The following is a 13,534-nucleotide window of genomic DNA, read 5'->3' on the forward strand; positions in this document are numbered from 1 at the left end:
ACACATTTTTTTTTTTCTGGATCATGTAACTGAGATGGCACTTACTCGAAGTTTCCATTCCAATATTCAAGACTACTGATTTTAATTTAGAAATGAATTAAAACCAAAAAGTGCTATTTTTATACTAAAAATATTTCCCAAATTATCTCTAAAAGGGAATAATTTAATATGAACATTAAATGTACATCACAGAATATGGCAAATTCGGAAGCTTTAACTTTTGGCCCCTCCACTGAGACAACTATGGAACTAGGAGGAACTGTCTGAAGCAACTATTTTAGAATTCTAAAGTCTAGTTTTGCTTTCAGGGAGATTCTTGATGGAGAAAGACTCATAGTATGCTGAAGTTTGAATTTCCTTTTGCAGCTACCATTCCCTATTCCTATGGATACATCAGACCACACCCTGAGTGTGACTTACTGTTGTCAGCGTGGGGAAATAGGGATCTTCTCCTCCTAAAATTTGGCTTTCACATTCTTACTGCTGCCATTGACTTTTGCCATTGACTTTCACATTCTTACTGCTGCCATTGAAGAGCTATACAGAGGCCATTGGTTTAACCCACATGGGCTGAAGGGCTCATTGATGCAAGGGAGTTTAAAAGTGTATCTCTTTAAAGTTCTTCATACACACACACACACACACACACACACATATATATATATATATATATATACACATATATATGTATATATTATAAATTGGATACAGGCATCTAAGGGGATTAAAATGAGGACTGAGGAGATAATGGAACAGAGACTGCAGTGATCACACACAAGAGGGAAGATAATCTTTGCAAAAATTGTTTGGGAAAGATCACTGAATAAGTAGATGACTGCAGTCTTAACAGCAGAAATAACAGCAATCCTGGATGGAGGGATGAGATGATTAATACAATATTTGAAATATCCAGTTTTCAACAAATAATTACAAAACATATCAAAAAAACACACACACACCTGAAATTATGGCTCAGTCACTGATAAAAAGAACTTGATAGGAACCACCCGTGAAGAAGCCCAGACAGTGGACTTACTACACCAAGACTTTAAAGGTTTAAATGTGCTCAACAATATGGAGAAAATCATAAAGAAGTAAAGGAAATCAGGAAAACAATAAATGGATTGCTATGGAATGTCAGTAAATAAATCTATAATATAAAAAGACACCAAACAAAACTATGTATCTAAAAACTACAATATCTTAAATAAAAATGTTACTTAAGGGGTTAAAAATATACTTGAACAGACAGAAGAGAACTTAAATGTAGGACAACTGAAATTAACAGATTGAGGTGCAGAAAGAATAAAGAATAATGCATAAAGTTTAAGGAACCTACGGGATACTGTTAAGTGTATCACTGTGGGCATTACGGGAATCCCAAAAAGAAGAAAAAGAGGGAAAGGTCCAGAGAGAATATCTGAAGAAATAATGAATGAGAACTCCATAAATATGAAATATATGAATCTGCACATCCAGTTAGCTCAAATAATTCCTAAACAGAATAACTCAAAGAGATAGCACACCAAGACACATTATAAACAAACTGTCAAAAATCAAAGAATCTTGAAAGCAGCAAGAAGCAACTCATTATATAAAAGAAATACACAATTAGATTAGCCGCTATTTTCTTATAAAGTATGGAGGACAGAAGACAATGTAGTAATATAGTTAAAGTGCTGATATTTGAGTCTTGCAACACAAAGCTATGGAAAGAAATCATACACACCCCCACACCCACCCACTTCTTTATCCATTCATTCATTCGACAATGGATATTTGAGCTCTTTTCATAATTTCACGATTCATAATGCTGCTATAAACATCGGGGTGCATGCATCCCTTCAAATTAGTATTTCTGTATCCTTTAGGTAAATACATAGTAGTGCAATTTCTGGATTGTAGGGTCATTCTATTTTTAACTTTATTTTTAACTTTATGTCCCCCTTGCCTCAGGTGACATATCTAGAAAATAGTTGCTATGGCCGGTATCAAAGAGGTTACTGCATGTGTTCTCCTCTAGGATTTTGATGGTTTTAAGTTTTGCATTTACGTATTTATCCATTTTGAATTTCTTTCTTGTATGGTATAAGAAAGTGGTCCAGTTTCATTCTTCTGCATGTCGTTGGCCAGTTTTCCCAGAACCATTTGTTGAAGAGACTTTCTTCCATTGGATAGTCTTTCCTGCCTTGTCTAAGATTAATTGACCATATGGTTGTGGGTTCATTTGGGTTTTCTATTCTGTTGTATTAATCTATACGACCATGTCTGCGCCATTACTGTCTTGATCATTACAGCTTTGTAATATACTTGGAAGTACAGAATTGTAATGCCTTCAGATTTGGTTCTCTTTTTCAAGATTGCTTTGACTATTTGGGGACATTTGTGGTTCCATACAAATTTTAGGATGGTTTGTTCTAGCTCTGTGAAAAATGCTGGTCATGTTTTAATAAGGATTGCATTAAATCTGTGGATTGTTTTGGGTAATAAAGACATTTTAACAATATTTGTTATTGTTAAATAACATTCTTCCAATCCATGGAATGGAGCATGGAATGCTTTTCCATTTCTTTGGGTCATCTTCAATTTCCTTTATCAGTGTTTTATACTCTTTGGAGTAAAAATCTTTTAGCTCTTTGGTTTGGCTTATTTCTAGGTATCTTATTGTTTTTGGTGCAATTGTAAAAAGGATTGATTCCATATTTTCTCTTTCTGCTTTTTCATTATTGGTGTATAGAAATGCAACAGATTTCTGTACATTGATTTTGTATCCTGCAACTTTACTGAATTTTGTTTTAGTTCTAGCAAAACTAGAACTGGAACTTTTGGTAGAGTCTTTGGGTTTGCTGTATACAGTATCACCTTATCTGCAAATAGTGAATGTCTGACTTCTTCCTTGCTGATTTGGATGCCTCTTATTCCTTTTTGTTGTCTGATTGCTGAGGCTAAGAGTTTCAGTATTGTGTTAAATAACAGTGGTGGGAGTGGACATTCCTGGTTTGTTCCTTACCATTGAGGAAAAGTTCTCAGTTTTTCCACATTGAGGATGATATTAGCTGTGGGTCTTTCATACATGGTCTTAATGACACTGAGGTGTGTTCCATCTATCTCTATTTTGTTGAGGATTTTTATCAAGAATTGATGTTGTATCCTCTCAAATGCTTTTTCTGCACCTATTGAGAGTATCATCTAGTTCTTATCCTTTATTTTATTAATTGGTATATCATGTTGTTGCTTTGTAAATATTGAATCAGACTTGCAGCCCAGGTATAAATCCCACTTGACTGTGGTGAACAATTCTTTTCATGTACTGTTGGAATCAATTGGCTAGTATTTTGTTGAGAATATTTGCATCCATGTTCATCATGGTTACTGGTCTGTAGTTCTCTTTTTCAGTGGAGTCTGTTTTTGGAATCAGGGCAGTGCTAGCCTCATAAGATGAGTTTGAAAGTTTTCCTTCAATTTCTATTTAGAATAGTGTGAGAAGAATAAGCATTATTCATTCTTTAAATGTTTGGTAGAGGGGCGCCTGCATGCTCAATCTGTTAAGCATCTGACTCTTGATTTTGGCTCAGGTCATGATCTCACTGTTCGTGAGATCAAGCCCTGCATTGGGCTCTGCAGTAACAGTGCAGAGCCTGCTTGGGATTCTCTCTCTCCCTTTCTCTCTCTCTCTCTCTGCCCCTCACTGCTCACTCGCTGGCTCTCTCTCAAAAATAAATAAACATTAAAAAATTTTGGTAGAATTTCTTTGGAAAGCCATCCAGCTCTGGACTTTTGTTTGTTCAGAGATTTTTTACTATTGTTTCAATTTCTTTCCTTCTTCTGTTGAAGTTTTCTGTTTCTTCCTATTTCAGTTCTGATAGTTTATGTTTCTAGAAATTTATCCATTTCTTCCAGATTGTCCAAGTTGTTAGCAATTAGTTTTTTATAACATTCTCTTATAATTGTATTTTTATGGTATTGGTTGTTCTTTCTCCTCTCTCATTTCTCCTCTCTCTTTATTTATTTGGGTCCTTTCTGTTTTCTTTTGATAAATCTGGCTAGGAGTTTATCAATGTTATTAACTTTTTCAAAGAGCTCCTGGTTTCATTGATATATTGTATTGTTTAGTTTTATATCATTTTTTCCTGCTCTAATATTTATTATTTCCCATATTCTGCATTTAGGCTTCATTTTTTTCTAGCTCCTTTAGGTGTAAGGATTGGTTGTTTGATATTTTTCTTTCTTCTTGTGGCAGGCCTATATTGCTGTATATTTCCCTCTTAAAATCACCTTTCTCATCCCATTTTGGACCATTGTGTTTCCAGTTTAATTTGTTTCATGTATTTTTTTTTTAATTTCTTCTTTGATTTCCTGGTTGACTCATTCATTGTTTATGAACATGTTGTTTAGTGTCCATGTATTTGTGGTCTTTCCAACTTTTTCTTGTTGACTGCACATTTTATAGGGTTTGGTTAGAAAATATGCATCGTAGTCTCAATCGTTTTGTATTTGTTGAGGGCTGATTTGTGACCTAGCATGTGATCTATTCTGGATAATTTCCCACGTGCATTTGAAAAGAATGTGTATTCCGATGCTTTAGGATGGAACATTCTGAATATATCTGTTAAGTCCATTTGCTTTACGTGTCATTCAAAGCTTGATTCCTTGTTGATTTTCTGCTTAGACCATCTGTCCTTTGTTATAAGTGGGGTGTTAAAGTCCCCCACTATTTTTATATTATCATCAATGAATTCCTTTACGCTTGTTATTAATAGTTTTATATATTTGGATGCTCTCATGTTGGAGGTATAAATATTTAAAATTGTTAAATTTTCTTGTTGGATAGTCCCCTTTATTATGATATAGTGTCCTTCTTTGTCTTTTCTTAGAGTATTTGTTTAAATCTATTTTTTCCAACATAAGAATATCTACTCCAACTTTCTTTTGATGTCCATTTGCATGATATATGTTTCTCCACCCCCTTTCTTTCAATCTGCAGGTGTCTTTAGATCTAAAACGAGTCTCTCATAGGCAGCATAGAAATGGATCTTCTTTGTTTTTATCCGTTTTTACACCTTATTTTTTTCTGATAGGAGCATTTAGTCCATTTACATTCAGAGTAATTATTGATAGATGTGTATTTAGTGCCATTTTATCACTTGTTTGTCATTGTTTCTGGTGATTTTTCTCTTTCTCTCTCTTTTCTTTTTCACTTTTGGTCTTTCCTTTCCACCCGAGGCAAACTCTTTAATATTTATTGCAAGGATGGTTTAGTGGTCACAAACTCCATTAGTTTTTCTTTGTCTGGCAAACTCTATGTCTCCTTCTTTTCTGAATGATAGCCTTGCTGGATAGAGTATTCTTGGCTGCAGATTTTTACCATTCTGCACTTTGAATATATCATTTCACTCCCTTCTTGCTTGCCAAGTTTCTGTTGAGAGATCTGTAGCTAGCCTTATGGGTCTTCCCTTGTAAGTTAGAAATATGTTCTGTCTTGCTGCTAAGAGTTTTTTTCTTTATCACTATAATTTGCAAATTTAATTATGGTATGTCTTGGTGTTGGCCGGCTTTTGATTTTTATGGGAGTTTTCTGTGCCTCTTGGATCTTGACGTCTGTTTCCTTCCTCAGATTATGGAAGTTTTCAGCTATTATCCCCTCAAATAAATGTTCTGTCCCTTTTTCTCTCTCCTTCTGGGACTCCTATAATATGAATATTATGTTTGATAGAGTCACAGAGTTCCCAAGGTCTATTCTCATGTTCCATAATTCTTTCTTTCATTTGTACAGCTTCATTATTTTCCATTACTTTATCTTCAATATCACTTATTCACTCCTCTGCTTCTTCCCATTTTGTGTTCATTACATCAAGTCTATTTCAAATCTCAGTTATTGCATTTTTCATTTCTGACTTATATTTTTTAACTCTCTTAACTCTGCAGTAAGGGCCTCTCTGAAGTCTTCCTTTTTTTCTCAAGCCCAGTGAATATCCTTATTATTGTTGCTTTAATTCTCCATCAGGCATGTTATTTATATCTGTGCCATGTAGATCTCTGGACTTGACCTTATCTTGTCATTTCATCTGGGATGAACACTGCTCTCTTAGCGTTTTGTCTAAGTATCTTCTTCCCTGTGTTAGAAAAGTCCATTGTTTCCTGCCTCTGAGAGTAATGGTTTTATGAAGAAGAGGTCATAGAATGTCCAGGGCCTAGTGCTTTAGGGAGTGTCTCTCGTGTGTTCTGCATATAGTCTGCTGTCGTGCTTTGGCTGCTCTATTCTTCAGGTTGGTTGTCTGCAGAGGCTCACCTTGCCTCCAGTGGGCAGTTTCTGGTCCTTGGCCAGAATGTGGCAAGTTTTAAGTAGGTGTGCTCTGGTCTGCTTATTAAATGAGACCTGATAATACTTCCAGTAGGAACGAAGCCCTGCAGAACTCTCTGGTTGGGAGACGTGGTGTGGGCAGAGGTTTCTGCTGATCTCCTGGAGAAGGGACCCACTGTGCTGATACTGAGGCAAACTTGACTGAGAAAGGCAGTAGTGGGACTTGGTATAAGCGTGTTTGGCAGTCAGTGTAGGGGCTGAGCTACTTTCTGAAGGTTTCTCTGCATTTATGCTGATGGGTGAGGGAGGAAAATGGTGCCAGCCAGCTCTTTCATTCCCAGAGAGATATCGCCGCCGTGAATGCTGCCTCTCAGGGATGCACTTCAAGAAAAGCAAACAGTCTCCCCACTGTGTGTACCAGGAGTTTTTCAGTTGGCTATTTCCAGGCAGTCTGCCCTCAGGTTGTTTGCCTGCCTTCTCTCCAGGAGCAGGGTAGTGCCTTCAGGGCTCTATCCCAGCTACACCCACAGACTTTTAAAACTCCATTCTTGAAGACCTATTGGTTGCAAGAACTCATGAAAATGAGCCCCTCTCATTTTCCCAGGCAGTGACTTTGGGGAAGTGTTCTTGTGCATTCCCTATATGCTTCTCTCTTTCTGGTCTTTCTCTGTGACTATGGCTCCTTCTCCTCTGCAGCACTCATGGTGTCTTTCTCTCCCAAACCGCATCTCTGCCCTTCCCAACTTCTTCAATGTGGCTTTTTCTGTCCCTTTAGTTGTGTTGGAAAATAAGTGAAGTTATCCACCATAAGATGGCCAACAGGATTACCAAAAGCTCTGGTCCCTAACTTACAGGCTCCTCTTCCAGGTTCTTCCTGTTCAGCTGACTGCATGTGCAAAATTGCCACAAACGTGGAAGAGATACTATAAATTACCCCTCCTGCTTGGGCTCAGGACTCAGACCTTTGGAGACATTGTCTCCTCTGAACCCGCCAGTGTGAAATAAAACCCTGATTCACCATGATCTCCGAGTTCCACTTGGTTTCTCCACCAGCAATCTAGCCTGGTTCCGTAACATATTTGGTTCCCTGACCAGGAAACCCAACTGCGCTGGCCCCTAGTTGCCACCGGTTTGGAAAAATGGCGGGGCAGAGAGGGAACAGGAATTGCTGAGGAAGAGGCATCTCTGCCACGTTGTTCGGCAGCTTCCAAACCTGATTGCCTCAGTCTGGCTCCACTCTGTCATTCCTGCAGGACTTGAAGAGACACGGTAGGTGCAGACCTGAGCCCCACCATTGGAAGCAGTAAGACTGGGGCCCAAATCTAGTCAGGCCCTATCACAAGAGTGGAAGGGGGACCTGATCACTCCCCAGAGGCTCAGAGGTCTCACAGTTAGGATTTGGTGAGAGGAATGTGATAACCTCCACCATGTTTGTGTGTGTGAGTGTGTGGCCCAGCCTGGCTCTCCTGTCGAGTTCAAATCTGTGGCTCCATGGACGGGCACCCTTAAGGTCCCTAAAAGTCTACATAGTCTAAGCGGGCTCTCCTGTGTCCTGGTGAAAGGCATACAGTCCAGGGCAGCATCAGAATACACACTGATTGCAAGTCATAAAGCTAAGTCTGCTATGGCCAAGCCTCACCTAAAGCCCCCCCAGGAATGCAACCAGTGAAGCATCTGATTGGTCCTCTCATCTGAGGGGATACTCCCCTTTGTGTTTGGGACACTGGACATGGGAAAAATTAGTAATGGGATCAAAACAGAGTAAGCCCACGATACTCAAGGTCATGCTTAAGAACTTCAAAAAGGGATTCTCCGGTGACTATGGGATGAAAATGACACCCGGAAAGTTATGGATCCTTTGTGAACTAGAATGGCCCATGTTCAATGTAGGATGGCCTTCAGAATGAACATTAGATGTCTAGGTGGTCTGGCAGGTTTGGCCAGTAGTCACTGGAAACCCAGGTCACCCTGACAAATTTCCAGATATCGATTCCTGGCTTGAAATTGTATCAAATTCCCCACCTTGGGTGTGATTCATCCATAACATGCAAAGACAAAGATTTGAGCTGCCTCATCCAGAGAACCAAAGAAGCAGCTGACTACTTCCCTGGTATTTGTGGAAGACCCAGAGAAGGACCCCATCTTTCCTCCACCTTATGACCCCACAGAGGTCCATCCCCCCCTCCCCCACCACTCAGGGGCCTGAAACTCCTCCACTGGCCTTCTCTCCTCCACCCCCAGATCCTGAGAATCCTCTCTCACCAGGACCAATAGCCAGACGGTGCCCCAGACCTGGACCTGGTGCACTTCAAATACCAGTAAGGGAAATAAGGGAACCTGAAAGACAGAATGAGTATGGAACAGTTCAGCCCAGCCATTCCATGATGTGTTATCAGCCTTCCTCTAAAACAAACCTCCTTAATTGGAAACACAACACTCCATCATACTCTGAAAAGTGATAAGCAATGGCCAACTTGATAGTCTCTCTCTTCAAAATGCACTGACTGACCTGGGAAGATTGCCAGCCCCTGTTTAATACAGAAAAAAGGAAGATAATGAGGGAGACAGGACAGTACCCAGAAGACCACGTGATGCCAGGGATCAATGACCCTGTTGCCTGGGTTCAAGCTGCCGCGTCTGAAGAAAGCCCGACATAGGACTTCACCACAGAAGAAGAACATGCTTACATCTGATGGCACCAAGAAGCTTTCCTTCGGGGAATTCAGCTGGAGCCAAAAAGCTCATGAACAGGACTAAAATATCATCACTCAGCAACCTGGGGAGTCTCCCAGAGACTACTATGGAAGACTATGTGAGGCATACCAGGTCTACACTCCATTTGACCTCGAGGCACTAGAAAGTCAACAGATGGTAAATACCTCCTTTGTGGCCCATGCTGTCCTAGACATCAGGAGAAAACTCCAGAAACTAGAGGGCTTTGCTGGGGTGAATATCACTCAGTTGATAGAGGTCACCAATAAAGTTTTCATGAACAGGGAAGTCACAGTTGAGAGGGAATCTGAAAAAAGACTAAAGAAGAGGGTCACCCTTCTCACAGCAACATTGAAAGAATTGGACAATGCAAAGATGGGGAAGCTTCAACCACCAAAAGGGGGAAGGCCCAGAGCCCCCTTAGCAAAGGACCAATGTGCCTACTGCAAGAAAAAGGGTCACTGGAAGAACGAGTGCCCAAATTGGAAGGGGCCCCCAAAACCCAGCCGATATAAGGAGGAACCTGGGGAAGGGGACCTTATTGGTCTGGCTGAGATCTAATCAGACTGAAGGGGACTGGACTCTTTCTCTCTTGACCCCCATGAGCCCACAGTCAAAATGAAAGTGGGGAGCCAGACAAAGACTTTTATGGTTGACACCGGAGCTGAACATTTGGTTGTCACTTCCCCAGTGGCCTCTTTCAGCCAAAAGATAGCAACCATCCTTGGGGCTACTGGGATACTGGCGATGCAACAAACCTTCTGCCAAGCCTGACAATTTGAACTTGGGGGGTCACAAAATCCAGCACGAGCTCCTCTACTTTCCTGACTGTCCAATTCCCCTCCTGGGCTGAGATCTACTCTCCAAACTTAGGGCCCAAATAACTTTTGAACCCACTGGACATACTAGCCTCCAATTAAACCCAAGGCAGGGGGAAGCCCTGGTCTTGGCAATCACCACACCAAGGGAAAAGGGATGGAGACTATTCTGTGCCCAAACCCAACCCTGTAATCCATCAGAGTTCAGGCTTTCCTTCCCCTCCATATTGCCTGAAGATAACCCACCTGGACTAGCCCAGAATCAGGCCCCCATCATTGTTGATCTGATCCCTGGAGCACAACCCCAAAGACAGAGGCAGTATCCCCTTTCACTCGAGGCTAGAATGGGCATCCAGGAGAACCTGACCTCAGAGAAACAGGTGTCCTGATTGAATCCCAATCGGCTTGGAATACCCCACTCTTGCCAGTCAAGAAGCCAGCAGGAGGATACCGGCTGTTCAGGATTTGAGGGCCATTAACAAGGTAACTGTTACCCTACAGCCAGTGTTTCCAAACCAGTACACCCTCCTGACCTAAATTCCAGGGTTGGCCAGATGGTTCACATGCCTAGACCTGAAGGATGCTTTCTTGTGCCTCCACCTAGTTCCTCAAAGTCAACCACTGTTTGCTTTTGAATGGACTGAACCCATTATACTGCGCCAGGGTTAGGGTGACCTGGACATGTTTCCCCCAAAGATTCAAGAATTCACCTGCTCTCTTTGGGGAAGTGCAGGCTGAGGACCTCGCCGACTTTCCAAGAGAAACCACAGGGTGTATCCTTCTCCAATATGTGGACAACCTCTCCCATGCCAGCGACACCCAGAAGAATTGTACAAGAGGCACAGAAGCCCTCCTACAACTCCTGTCTGACTTGGGGTATTGGGTCTCTTGGAAAAAGGCACAGATTTTCCAATAGCAGGTCCAATATCTGGGCTTCCTCCTCACACAAGGAAAAAGAGATTAGGACCGGAAAGAAAAAAGGTTATTACACTGCCACAGCCCCAAACAAAATGAGGTTTTCGTAAATTCTGAGGGGCTGCAGGGTTCTGTTGCATTTGGGTTCCTGGATGCTCAGCCATAGCAAGACCTCTTTATGATCTGTTTGGTGGGGGAGGCAGACTGGGAGCCCCCGCCATGGACTGAGGAAGCAAGGGCCACTTTCACAGAAATAAAGTCGGCTCTGGGGTGAGGCCCAGCTCTGGGCTTACCTGACGTAGAAAAACCCTTCAACCTCTTTGTACACAAAAAAGATAAAATATCCCTCAGAATCCTCACTCAGACCATAGGGCCCTGGCAATGGCCAGTAGCCCATGTGTCTAAAAAACTTGATTCTGTGGCTGCAGTGTGGCCAGTGTGTCTTGGGGCGCTGGTGGCCACAGTCCTACTCATAAAGGAGGCAAACTTACCCTAGGACCAAAACTTAATGTCAAGGTGCCACACATGTTCATGTCCCTCATGAACAACACAGGGATATCATTTCCTCACCAGCTCTCGGCTGACACATCAAAGGCTTTTCTGTGAAAACCCAAGTGTTACTCTCCAAACAGTAAGGACACTAAATCCAGCCGCTTTCCTCCCCACGGAAGAAGGGGAACGTGACCATGACTTTTCTGAAGTAACAGATGAAAGGTGTGCCAGGCTCCCAGACCTCCGAGACCAGGCTATAAAAAACCCGGAGATCACCCTGTTCAGCGACGGGTGCAGCAACTTACAAGAGGGCAGCCGAAAAGCAGGGTGTGTGGTAACCACAACTACCGAAGTTTTAGAAGCCAAGGCATTACAGAAGGATGGTCAGCACAACGAGCTGAACTATATGCCCTAACCCGAGCCCTCATCCACAGCAAGGGCAAATGAGTCAAATTTATACTGACTTTTGGTATACCTTTGCTACCGTGCGTGTACATGGGGCCATCTATAAAGAAAGAGGCCCCCTTACTGCTGCAGGAAAGACTATCAAAAACAAGGAAAAAATACTAAAACCCCTTGAGGCCATATGGCTGCCGGACAAAGTAACTAACCTGCCCTATAAGGGACAGCAGAAGGGAAACGACCCCATAACTTGCGGAAATTGCTTGGCTGACAAAGCAGTCAGAGCTGCCACCTGTGATGACCCAGGCGAGGCTCCCACCTACACCATGACCCTCGTGCCCCCAAGGGAGGCCCTTCCTGCCCCTTTACACAAGAGAGGAAAGACATTGGGCCTCAACAGAAGGGTGCACTCTAAACAAAAAAGGATGGTGGGTCACACCAAATGGACAATCTTTGTCCCCTCATCAATGGGAAAACAACTGGTCAAAGACTATCACCAGCTCATGCACCAGGGAAAAACTGCACTGGAGGCCCTCCTCAAAAAGAGTTACTATATCAGCCAGCTGCTGGCATTATGCTGGACAGTCAGTGAACAATGTGTAACATGTAGCAAGAACAATGCCCAGTCTGCCCCACGGCCCCCACCTGGCATACAAAGGATGGGGGCCCCCCCTTTCGAAGACTTGGAGGTGGACTTCACAGATATACAACCAAGCAAAGGATTCAGGCACCTCCGTGTAATAATCTACACATATTCAGGATGTGTCAAAGCCTTCCCGACCAGGACGGAAAGGAGTCATGAGGTGGCCAAAGCTCTTCTGTGGGAAACCGTGCCTTGGTTCGTCTGCCCTTAACCATACACAGTGACAATGGACCGGCATTTGTGGTGGACGTTATACAAACTCTGAACATTACCTGGAAACTGCACACTGACCACAGAGCTCGGGAAAGGTAGAATGGATGAATCGCACACTCAAAGAAACCCTGTCTAAGTTCTACCAGGAAACTAATCTCTCATGGCAAGGTTTACTGCCATTGGCCCTCTTGCATGCCCGCTGCATGCCTGGGGCACTGGGATTCTTCCTGCTCGAGTTAGAATATGGACAGCCTTCCCCATACATAGGAAAACTCCCAGGAGACCTACACCAGATTGGAGATAAGGAAGTAAGAGAACAGCTTCAGTCCTAAATAAGTTACAAAGATACACCATAGAGAGGGTCCCAATTTCCATAGGGACCCCTATCCATCCCTTTTTTGCCAGGAGACTCTATTTGGGTCAAAGACTGGAAAAGGGAACCTCTTAAGCTAAAGTGGACTGGGCCTCATACCGTTATTCTAACAACTCCTACCTACAGCCCTCAGTGTTTCAGGAATCACTCCATGGGTCCATCACTCCAGAGTGAAGAAAGCCAACTCCAAAGAGCCCTCAACCTGGAAAAGTGATTCAGACCCAGTCAACCCGCTTAAATTGACCCTCAAAAAGATGCCAGCACCCGAGATCTTCAGCCCTGCTCTAGCCACACCCCGGAAGGTGGCTGGCCTGCGCATGGCAGAAGCTTAAGGAATAAGATGTGTGGACCAAGCCCAAGGGCTCGGATGCAACTCTGCCAACCCTTGCCCCTTACCAGTGTCATAACTCTGATCTTGCTTCTTACTGTTGGACTGATAGAGGCTGCCCCAACAAATTGGATATGGAACAAAAGATGCATGCTGGGTCTCACCATACCTCCTCTGGATGGGAGGACTATTAAGTATGGCCTGTATTTTATGTTATCCTCTCTCACTCTCACAATTGTCATAAACCCACCTTGCCCCCAGGATTGTTATCAGACAGTAAGGACAGTATCCCATGGTAACAGGGACACAAGAGCATTCAGCTCCCTCACCTTCTCCA

The sequence above is a fragment of the Panthera onca genome, chromosome B1 (assembly GCF_046562875.1).
Source record: "Panthera onca isolate mPanOnc1 chromosome B1, mPanOnc1 haplotype 2, whole genome shotgun sequence".
Lineage (NCBI taxonomy): Eukaryota > Metazoa > Chordata > Mammalia > Carnivora > Felidae > Panthera > Panthera onca.